The 11,997-nt window shown below is 30.1% G+C and overlaps 1 protein-coding gene across 1 annotated transcript in view; it reads left to right on the forward strand.

The window, feature by feature from the left end:
• LOC128093327 (uncharacterized) overlaps positions 1-11,997 on the forward strand; it is a 481,727-nt gene that overhangs the window by 79,078 nt on the left and 390,652 nt on the right. The gene's annotated exons all lie outside the window — the stretch shown is intronic.

An 11,997-nucleotide genomic window follows, 5' to 3' on the forward strand; every position in this document is an offset into this window, starting at 1 on the left:
CTAAAATTCTAAAATTCTAAAATTCTAAAATTCTAAAATTCTAAAATTCTAAAATTCTAAAATTCAAAAATTCAAAAAATTCAAAAATTCAAAAATTCAAAAATTCAAAAATTCTAAAATTCTTAAATTCTTAAATTCTTAAATTCTTAAATTCTTAAATTCTTAAATTCTTAAATTCTTAAATTCTTAAATTCTTAAATTCTTAAATTCTTAAATTCTTAAATTCTTAAATTCTTAAATTCTTAAATTCTTAAATTCTTAAATTCTTAAATTCTTAAATTCTTAAATTCTTAAATTCTTAAATTCTTAAATTCTTAAATTCTTAAATTCTTAAATTCTTAAATTCTTAAATTCTTAAATTCTTAAATTCTTAAATTCTTAAATTCTTAAATTCTTAAATTCTTAAATTCTTAAATTCTTAAATTCTTAAATTCTTAAATTCTTAAATTCTTAAATTCTTAAATTCTTAAATTCTTAAATTCTTAAATTCTTAAATTCTTAAATTCTTAAATTCTTAAATTCTTAAATTCTTAAATTCTTAAATTCTTAAATTCTTAAATTCTTAAATTCTTAAATTCTTAAATTCTTAAATTCTTAAATTCTTAAATTCTTAAATTCTTAAATTCTTAAATTCTTAAATTCTTAAATTCTTAAATTCTTAAATTCTTAAATTCTTAAATTCTTAAATTCTTAAATTCTTAAATTCTTAAATTCTTAAATTCTTAAATTCTTAAATTCTTAAATTCTTAAATTCTTAAATTCTTAAATTCTTAAATTCTTAAATTCTTAAATTCTTAAATTCTTAAATTCTTAAATTCTTAAATTCTTAAATTCTTAAATTCTTAAATTCTTAAATTCTTAAATTCTTAAATTCTTAAATTCTTAAATTCTTAAATTCTTAAATTCTTAAATTCTTAAATTCTTAAATTCTTAAATTCTTAAATTCTTAAATTCTTAAATTCTTAAATTCTTAAATTCTTAAATTCTTAAATTCTTAAATTCTTAAATTCTTAAATTCTTAAATTCTTAAATTCTTAAATTCTTAAATTCTTAAATTCTTAAATTCTTAAATTCTTAAATTCTTAAATTCTTAAATTCTTAAATTCTTAAATTCTTAATTCTTAAATTCTTAAATTCTTAAATTCTTAAATTCTTAAATTCTTAAATTCTTAAATTCTTAAATTCTTAAATTCTTAAATTCTTAAATTCTTAAATTCTTAAATTCTTAAATTCTTAAATTCTTAAATTCTTAAATTCTTAAATTCTTAAATTCTTAAATTCTTAAATTCTTAAATTCTTAAATTCTTAAATTCTTAAATTCTTAAATTCTTAAATTCTTAAATTCTTAAATTCTTAAATTCTTAAATTCTTAAATTCTTAAATTCTTAAATTCTTAAATTCTTAAATTCTTAAATTCTTAAATTCTTAAATTCTTAAATTCTTAAATTCTTAAATTCTTAAATTCTTAAATTCTTAAATTCTTAAATTCTTAAATTCTTAAATTCTTAAATTCTTAAATTCTTAAATTCTTAAATTCTTAAATTCTTAAATTCTTAAATTCTTAAATTCTTAAATTCTTAAATTCTTAAATTCTTAAATTCTTAAATTCTTAAATTCTTAAATTCTTAAATTCTTAAATTCTTAAATTCTTAAATTCTTAAATTCTTAAATTCTTAAATTCTTAAATTCTTAAATTCTTAAATTCTTAAATTCTTAAATTCTTAAATTCTTAAATTCTTAAATTCTTAAATTCTTAAATTCTTAAATTCTTAAATTCTTAAATTCTTAAATTCTTAAATTCTTAAATTCTTAAATTCTTAAATTCTTAAATTCTTAAATTCTTAAATTCTTAAATTCTTAAATTCTTAAATTCTTAAATTCTTAAATTCTTAAATTCTTAAATTCTTAAATTCTTAAATTCTTAAATTCTTAAATTCTTAAATTCTTAAATTCTTAAATTCTTAAATTCTTAAATTCTTAAATTCTTAAATTCTTAAATTCTTAAATTCTTAAATTCTTAAATTCTTAAATTCTTAAATTCTTAAATTCTTAAATTCTTAAATTCTTAAATTCTTAAATTCTTAAATTCTTAAATTCTTAAATTCTTAAATTCTTAAATTCTTAAATTCTTAAATTCTTAAATTCTTAAATTCTTAAATTCTTAAATTCTTAAATTCTTAAATTCTTAAATTCTTAAATTCTTAAATTCTTAAATTCTTAAATTCTTAAATTCTTAAATTCTTAAATTCTTAAATTCTTAAATTCTTAAATTCTTAAATTCTTAAATTCTTAAATTCTTAAATTCTTAAATTCTTAAATTCTTAAATTCTTAAATTCTTAAATTCTTAAATTCTTAAATTCTTAAATTCTTAAATTCTTAAATTCTTAAATTCTTAAATTCTTAAATTCTTAAATTCTTAAATTCTTAAATTCTTAAATTCTTAAATTCTTAAATTCTTAAATTCTTAAATTCTTAAATTCTTAAATTCTTAAATTCTTAAATTCTTAAATTCTTAAATTCTTAAATTCTTAAATTCTTAAATTCTTAAATTCTTAAATTCTTAAATTCTTAAATTCTTAAATTCTTAAATTCTTAAATTCTTAAATTCTTAAATTCTTAAATTCTTAAATTCTTAAATTCTTAAATTCTTAAATTCTTAAATTCTTAAATTCTTAAATTCTTAAATTCTTAAATTCTTAAATTCTTAAATTCTTAAATTCTTAAATTCTTAAATTCTTAAATTCTTAAATTCTTAAATTCTTAAATTCTTAAATTCTTAAATTCTTAAATTCTTAAATTCTTAAATTCTTAAATTCTTAAATTCTTAAATTCTTAAATTCTTAAATTCTTAAATTCTTAAATTCTTAAATTCTTAAATTCTTAAATTCTTAAATTCTTAAATTCTTAAATTCTTAAATTCTTAAATTCTTAAATTCTTAAATTCTTAAATTCTTAAATTCTTAAATTCTTAAATTCTTAAATTCTTAAATTCTTAAATTCTTAAATTCTTAAATTCTTAAATTCTTAAATTCTTAAATTCTTAAATTCTTAAATTCTTAAATTCTTAAATTCTTAAATTCTTAAATTCTTAAATTCTTAAATTCTTAAATTCTTAAATTCTTAAATTCTTAAATTCTTAAATTCTTAAATTCTTAAATTCTTAAATTCTTAAATTCTTAAATTCTTAAATTCTTAAATTCTTAAATTCTTAAATTCTTAAATTCTTAAATTCTTAAATTCTTAAATTCTTAAATTCTTAAATTCTTAAATTCTTAAATTCTTAAATTCTTAAATTCTTAAATTCTTAAATTCTTAAATTCTTAAATTCTTAAATTCTTAAATTCTTAAATTCTTAAATTCTTAAATTCTTAAATTCTTAAATTCTTAAATTCTTAAATTCTTAAATTCTTAAATTCTTAAATTCTTAAATTCTTAAATTCTAAAATTCTAAAACTTCAAAATTCTAAAATTCTTAAATTCTCAAATTCTCAAATTCTTAAATTCTAAAAGTCAGATCTTCGAAAAATTCTTAAATTCTTAAAGTCAGATCTTCGAAAAATTGAACTTGTCAAACTACGCCAATCAAGTGCTGAGCTAAACTCCTAAATGAAATAACCCAATTTTTAAATAACTATCAAACTCTCACCACTCATCTACAAAATATTGATTTTTTATTTTCAGGTAAAAGCTGTACTCATCCGTGAATCTGTCGTATTTTGAAATTACCGAATCACCGAATAAACACATTTTTTATAAAAAAAAATTAGATAATATATAACAATATTTTATTTTCTACCGTTTATTCCCGCCATTTTGATCCCCTAGGCATTTCAGGCATAAAATAAGTCTTAATCAAGTTCCGCCATCTTGGATTATGTCCGCTTTGATCCCCTCCCATTTCTTGCAAAAGCCTAAAAATTAGTCTTTTAAACCTATGAATAAGTCTTTTTAGGCCTAAAAATAAGTCTTAATCAAGTTCCGCCATCTTGGATTATGTCCACGTTGATCCCCTCCCATTTCTTGCAAAAGCCTAAAAATTAGTCTTTTAAACCTATAAATAAGTCTTAATAGGCCTAAAAATAAGTCTTAATTAAGTTCCGCCATCTTGGATTATGTCCGCTTTGATCCCTTCCCATTTCCTGCAAAAGCCTAAAAATTAGTCTTTTAAACCTTTAAATAAGTCTTTTTAGGCCTAAAAATAAGTCTTACTCAAGTTCCGCCATCTTGGATTATGTCCGCTTTGATCCCCTCCCATTTCCTGCAAAAGCCTAAAAATTAGTCTTTTAAACCTTTAAATAAGTCTTTTTAGGCCTAAAAATAAGTCTTATTCAAGTTCCGCCATCTTGGATTATGTCCGCTTTGATCCCCTCCCATTTCTTGCAAAAGCCTAAAAATTAGTCTTTTAAACCTATGAATAAGTCTTTTTAGACCTAAAAATAAGTCTTAATCAAGTTCCGCCATCTTGGATTATGTCCACGTTGATCCCCTCCCATTTCTTGCAAAAGCCTAAAAATTAGTCTTTTAAACCTATAAATAAGTCTTTTTAGGCCTAAAAATAAGTCTTAATCAAGTTCCGCCATCTTGGATTATGTCCGCTCTGATCCCCTCGCATTCTCGAAAAAGTCTAAAATTTAGGCTTTTTGACGATAACATTAAGCCTAAAATTTAGCCTTTTTCGTACTAAAACGAAACTAGTCTTTTTAAGACTAACCCATCATTAGGCTTAAAAAGACTTAACACGGTTAGGTTCGATAAAGCCTAATTTTAAGTCTTAAAAGACTAATGACTTTTGGATAAAAAACAATCAGCCTAACCTTTTTATCGGAGTTTAAATAAATCAACATTCTTAGGGCATCTCCACCGCAGAGATCTAATTGCGTGGCAAACCTATCGATTGGATCCCCAGTTTTGGCTTTGCTCCGTAGCTAATACACGTTTTCGCACCGCTGGGAGCTAATTTGGCTACCGAATCAAGCCCACCGCGGGGATCTAATTTATTTATTTCCAAATTCTAGCCGTTTTGTTGATCGAAATCAATTAAACTACATTCTAGCATGATAGAACATGCTTCCAATTGCATTATATGTCCAAATTGATTGCATATATCATTAAAATATCATTTTCATAATTTTAAAAGAGTTCATCCGATTTGCTCCCGACATGTTTGCACCCCAACTTTCGCACCGCGGGTAGCAAAGCTAAAGCTAAATTAGCCTTCGAGTTCATTCAGCGAAGAAAAAGTTCATCGGGGATCCGTCGAGTAGCCAAGATAGGTGCTCGAGAAGTCCCCGAGCTGCCGGTGGCTAATTTTTTCAGCGATTTTTAGAATTATTTGATTATCAAATTTGAATGAATATTGAAGAAATCAGTAATTTGGTTCAAAACGACTTTACTAAATTGAAAAATTGTGTTATTTATCATTATTTAGTTTTTTTTTAAATAAAAAATAATCAACCACCTACATTTGATATAAGCAAATCATCACAGAAAATTTAAACATTTTTGAATTCTGTATTAAAATTCAAATATATATCAAGAACTTTCCTTTTTGTATGCGACTGAAACTCACAAACGTTTTAATAAAATTGTATTCGATAAAATAATATTGAAAATCCCCGCCGAATCTCATGCAGAATTTTGAAATTAAAAGGACAGATATAGTTTTTTGGTCGAAATGAGTAAAAACAGAAGTTGTCTTTATAGCTGTCGGCCACTATTTCTAGTACCAACCAGCAACCTCTGGATTGTGAGTCCAGTGCGCTGTACAATTGATCCACACGGATCGAAATGAAGTAAACCAGAGTGAAAATAAACTTGACAGTTATCTACAAATATCTATTATCTGACTGGAAAACTCAATAGTAAAAAAATCTTAAATTTGGAAATTCTAAATAAAAAATATGCACAATTGAATAATAATTTGAATATTAAAGTATCTATTTTATTCAAAAATTACAAGTCGGAAATAACAAAAGCTTAAAAATCTGAAATTTAGAAATTCGAAAATATAAATTTAAGAAAAACACGAAATTCTAACATTCAAAAACACTATTTTTATCAAAAATTAAATTCAAAATCAGGAATTTGAAAATTTAAGAATTTAAGAATTTTAGAATTTAAGAATTTAAGAATTTAAGAATTTAAGAATTTAAGAATTTAAGAATTTAAGAATTTAAGAATTTAAGAATTTAAGAATTTAAGAATTTAAGAATTTAAGAATTTAAGAATTTAAGAATTTAAGAATTTAAGAATTTAAGAATTTAAGAATTTAAGAATTAAAGGATTGAAGGATTTAAGAATTCAAGAAATTAAGATCAGGATTGCTAGGATTGCTTGTTTTCAAATCCGTATTGGCTTATTTAAAATGTTATGCTTGACTTTTGCTTTTTACTCAATACAAATGACTTGTCTCTTGCATGTCCGGCAGTAGATCGACAATGCGTTGACCAAAATTAAACAAACACAGCCCCAATCTGACCTAAATAACTAAACTGCATCACCCCAGATTACCAAAAGTCATTTTTCATGCGTAAACTTGCAGCACGGGAGGGAAAATATCTCCAAACTCGAAGAGTTTAAATTGAAAAATCAATCATCACTGCTAATGTAAACATTTACTGACGTGAGCAGGATAAACTCTTTGTTTATAAACCCACATTGGCCCAATTACATTGTTTTGCTTGAAAAAACCATCCGTCAGACGATTTGCTCCCGGTAGATCCCGGAGCTAACCTGAGTTTTGTTTAGATTCGGATGAACACGGATGAACTCGAACCTAAATTAGCTCTCGCACAAGTCCCGCGGTGGGCTTGACGCGGGTGCCAAATTAGCTTTGCAACGCAATTAGGTCCCTGCGGTGGAGATGCCCTTAGTGTGCTAAGATAAACGTGCTGACTCCGACACTTTTGACAACTACCGCGTTGGACCGAACTTTGACGTTCCACACGCTTACCAGGCGGTCGCAATTTTTGAGATCAATGTCGCAAAAAGAAGTTCGCTTATGTCATCTCAATTTTGAGATCAGTTTTTTTTTGTTTACATTCGCAACTTTGAGTTGGAGAATGTGAACTCATTTTTGCGATGACACTTAGCTGTTTTTTCGATATTCTTGCGGTGTGTGGGAAAGTTTGGACTTAGCAAAAAAAATCATTTCAGTTTGACAGCTAAGTTCGAGCAAACAACAAAGTCCCCGGGGAAGATCAAATCGGAAGAAAATTGTGGATTTTATGAAAAAAGTGGACCGAGTGGACAGAGAATGTAACAGGTTCTCTTTCCTACATATCCTCCTCATCCACGGTTCTCTTTGCGAAACGATCTTCTCCGGGAAAAGTAAGTGGCCAGCGGAAGTGCCTCTGTATCCGTTTTTGTTTTTTATTCGTTTCTTTCGTTTAAAAAGTCTAGTGACGGAGTGCAGCTCCTGGTACGACAGTAACGTCGATCAAACACCGATTGTCTGCTGGAGGAGAACGGTTAAGAAGCACCGCATCATGTCCACCGAACCGGCTCCCCCTACGGCGAAATCAAGACCCAGTTGTCGTCTTCACCCCGCCGAAATCTAACGAAGAGACCGATTGTTGATGCTGCAGTCGGGACGGAAGGGTGTGACGGTTTCAAGCGGCGAGTCAACCTGGCTTCGAAGTCAAGCTCATCTGGCAGCGGGACGTGTTTTTCTGAATGGAGAAGTTTGGTATCTGTAGACCAAACAGCCCGAGGTGATTCTGTGCTTCCGACCAAATGTGGGCGGATCAAAGCTGACCGCATATCACAAGATGGACCTGGATGAGCTCCAACTGATCTAAAAGGTTGCGGCGGAATCGGTTGTACTGCGAGGGTTAGGTCCGGAAGACGCGACATCTACAGTGAGTCAAATATTTGTCCGTACCCCCCCGTACGGGAAATGTTTGTGATATAAAAGTACATAAAATTCGACTAAAGTGCCATGTTTTATACATCAATCGACGCGGCAGAATGTCCTCTTTAAGACACTATCATTGGATTTGCAAAAAACTTTTACTTGAAAAATACAAAAATTGTTTACTGAAAAAAAGTCAAAAAAAGAGGTCAAATAATTGTCCGTACCCCTAGTAAAAGTACAAAATCTGATCGATTTAAGTGAATTCATTTATGAAATGTTGTTTCAGTGTCAAATACTAGTACCTTTAGCCAGTTTGTGACAACTTTGTGTAGAGTCAAGACATAACCTAACCATTATACGCCATGTTCCCCTATATTGTCATGCTTCTGAGAGTATTTGACAGCAGGCGAGAATGAGTGCTGCATTCGCTGAGAGCGTGAGTTACCGGAGCGTAGTTTGACAAGTAGCGCTCAAGTGATGCGTGCTCAGTTCGGATTCTACAATTGGCGCAGTCGGTAGCAAAAACTTTGCTCCCGATTGTGTTGTTTTTTTTACAATAAAAAATTGAGTGAAAAGTGCAAAGAAATTTTAGGACTGGGGAAGAAAGGTGAGGTTGAGGTGAGTGAGCGGCAATTTGACAAATAAATTGGCCATCGTGAACTGTGGTGAAAGATTTTTTTGCATATTCATAGCATTTGCCAAAAACGTGGTCGCATAAAGTGGCAAATGAACTGCGGCGGCAGCGAAAGCAGGCCAAAGAGGGAGGAGAAAAGTACCAAGAATTCGTTCCCTCTCCTTCGTGCTAGGCGACTTTTCGTTTGTTCGGGGAAAGAGAAGGAATGCACGGTGGGTGGTGTTTTTATAAAGGTCTGCATGCGGCATGGCCTACTGCGTTAACCTAAAGCTAACATAATCTTATTTTCAAGGGCCTCACTTGGGCTTGACTTCGGAACAGTGCTGCTTTCCTTAAGCGTTTTCGTGAACCCTTTTTGTTTTAAAGATTATTAGACAGTTGTAATAGGTTGTTATGATTCCTGCAATCCTGCCTTTACATTCTTTTTCTGGCTTCTGGATAGAGAAATCCCGAAGTTTTGGGTAGAGAAAGGAATGGTCTTTGAATGCGTTTTCTTCAATATAGGAGAAAATTGTGACGTCAGAAATGAACTCAAATCACTCAAAGTTCATTTCGTGAATGACTTTAACAGTTTGTCCTAGTTTGACAGCTACATTGCCCCAGTTTTCTGTGGGAGAGAAAGGAGGCGAATACTTCATGAAAATCATATTTACCTGTCAAAAATTTGTTGCGAGTTGCTTTTCTCCTCTATCGGTTTCATTGTTCTTGTAACTGTTAAGCTACGTCATAACAGAACGTCCGCAGGTACTGCGTATGCGTACACGAACAAAAAGGCGAGTCCGACGAAGGTCGTAGCGCTGAGAAAGAGGCGAGTCCGACGAAAGTCGCAGCGCTGAGAAAGAGGCGAGTCCGACGAAAGTCGTAGCGCTGAGATAAAAGCGAGTCCGACGAAGGTCGTAGCGCTTGAACAAAACGCGAGCCCGACGAAAGTCGTAGCGCTGAGGAAAAGGCGAGTCCGACGAAAGTCGTAGCGCTGAGAAAGAGGCGAGTCCGACGTAAGTCGTAGCGCTAAAAAAAGGCGAGTCCGACGGAAGTCGTAGCGCTGAGAAAAAGGCGAGTCCGACGAAAGTCGTAGCGCTGAGATAAGAGTGAGTCCGACGAAAGTCGTAGCGCTTGAACAAAAGGCGAGCCCGACGAAAGTCGCAGCGGTGAGTCCGACGAAAGTCGTAGCGCTGAGACGAATGAAAAGGTGGACAAATGGAAGTCGTAGCACGGAGCAATGAAAAGTTGAACAAATTGGGTACTAAAGCCCTATGTCAATTTTTATGTACAACGGTAAAAAACACGATTAAAACCCATTTCTAATCACTTTTTTCATTTAAACGCAAATTTTTTTTTTGACAAGACAACATTTTTTCGATGGATTAACTATGGTCCCCTTGGAACGAGCTGTCAAGTAGGAGCTTTTCTGTCAAGAAGGACCACGAGGTTAATTTTTCAAAATTGATTTAAAAATCCATTTTAAACTCTATGTGGTCATACAAAGGGTCATTGTACTCAGAAAAATAAGCTTTATCGCTGTAAACAATAATATCAGCAATCTAAGCTTCATTTTAGGACCCAATTGAAGGGTTGATATGAACGAGATGTTGCCGATTTTCTAGAATCACAAAAAAAAAATCAAAATCTAGAATCACAAGTATGCTTCGAATTGAGATGAATGAAGGTTCACTATCTCAATGGAAGATAGATGGAAGATTAAGATAGGTCAGTATTTTAACACCCAAGAGAAAGAGAGAGAGAGAGAGAGAGAGAGAGAGAGAGAGAGAGAGAGAGAGAGAGAGAGAGAGAGAGAGAGAGAGAGGCACACCGGAATCCCAGTCACAGCGTTGTAGCAGGATTCTAATAGCTGGCTATTCTGACAACATTCTGACAGGAATAATTCACTAGCAGAATTCTGGGAACCAGCTCTGCTAAAATATCTTGTAAAAGGGATACCACGAATCAGACGAGAATCGGAAAAGAAAGAACATGTGATTTACATTTCTCTACGATCTTTATTGAGCCTGCTATACAATCAGATCTGATCAGTCTGATGGTTGAATAAATTCGGGCAGACGAAGACCGATCGGTGCGTTAAATTCCTCCTCAAGGCTCGGCAAGGAGTAGTAACGCACCAAAGTTGTGTAAAGAAGATGAACACGGCTCATTTCAACAATACAGAGAAATAAAATTGATATGGAGGATCGAATTAAAGTTACTAAAGTATTACTGATAGTCAGGTAATAATTGCTTGCTGCCAAAAGGGATAAAAAAGAACACAATCCTTGGGTGTAGTCAACTGGTTATGGGTTTGACATTTCCATTTGCATTATTTTTATGTATCGTTTAATGACTGAAATTAATTCTACGTTAGCCTGGCCCATTGCTTTCTTCCAAAGGTACTCACAAGTAGAGGGTGACGATTCTCGAGAATTTGAATTTCCCGGGAATCGAGAGTTGAATTTGGCCATTTCCCGGGAATTCTCGGGACCCGGGAGTTTTTTTAGCTATGCCAGTAGTGCCAATAATTTAAAAAGGAAAAGTCATAAATTTATTTCTTTTCAAAGAATTCGGTTACAATTTATTCATACTTATTCATACATGGTTACTCCAGAGCACCACTCATTTTTGTCTTCAAAATTAAATTTCTCTTCAACCATGCATTTTTTCAACCAGGTTCAACCTGCGTTATTTTAAATAGAATGTTAACTTATAACCATTAAAATTTCATCGAATTTGGTCGAATCAGTTTCGAGTAATGGTGGAAACCTTAAAAAATCTTGATTTTGCTCTGGGCGGGAAGGAGTTAAGTAGCCTCATTATTTCAAGGAATTTTTTCAACCTTTAATTTTTTTTCTGAATCTGCAAATACAAGATCGTTTTTGAGCTTTTTGGGACTCAAAATTGTAGTTTCAATTACGAGTCTTAATTCGTAATTGAAACTACAATTGTGAGTCCCAAAAAGCTCAAAAACGATCTTGTATTTGCAGATTCAGAAAAAAAAATTTAAGGTTAAAATAATTAAGACGAACTAAGTGATTTTTCAAAAGTTGTTGAATGCACTTGTTTTTAGATTTTTGTGAAGTAAACAAATATATAATTTCCCAGTATCGGGATTTTTGCAATATCATACATAACAATTTGAATTTTTTTTCTTGTTCAAGATCAACTGAAAATATTCATTGAAGAAAAATTTACATTTTTCAGGAAAACCCGAATGTTCACAATTGGCGGACCTTAACAAAAATTGAGGCAATCTTTACAAATTGCCGAGTTTTTTCTTCCAAAATATATTCTACACGCAAAGTCCATATAACACAGATCTGTGTAAAATTTGACACAGATCGCCCAAAACCTGGAATACACAGAATCTGTGTAGAAGCTTTGTACACAGATCTGTGTACAACCGTTGTCTGTCAAATCTGTGTAATTTTTTAATCGACATTCTGTGTAAAATTTTACACAGATCTGGGTAATATTTTACACAGATTCTGGGTACAAAATTGCATTCATTTCTTCTTTTAA

Source organism: Culex pipiens, chromosome 1, assembly GCF_016801865.2.
Source record: "Culex pipiens pallens isolate TS chromosome 1, TS_CPP_V2, whole genome shotgun sequence".
NCBI classification, from domain to species: Eukaryota; Metazoa; Arthropoda; class Insecta; order Diptera; family Culicidae; genus Culex; species Culex pipiens.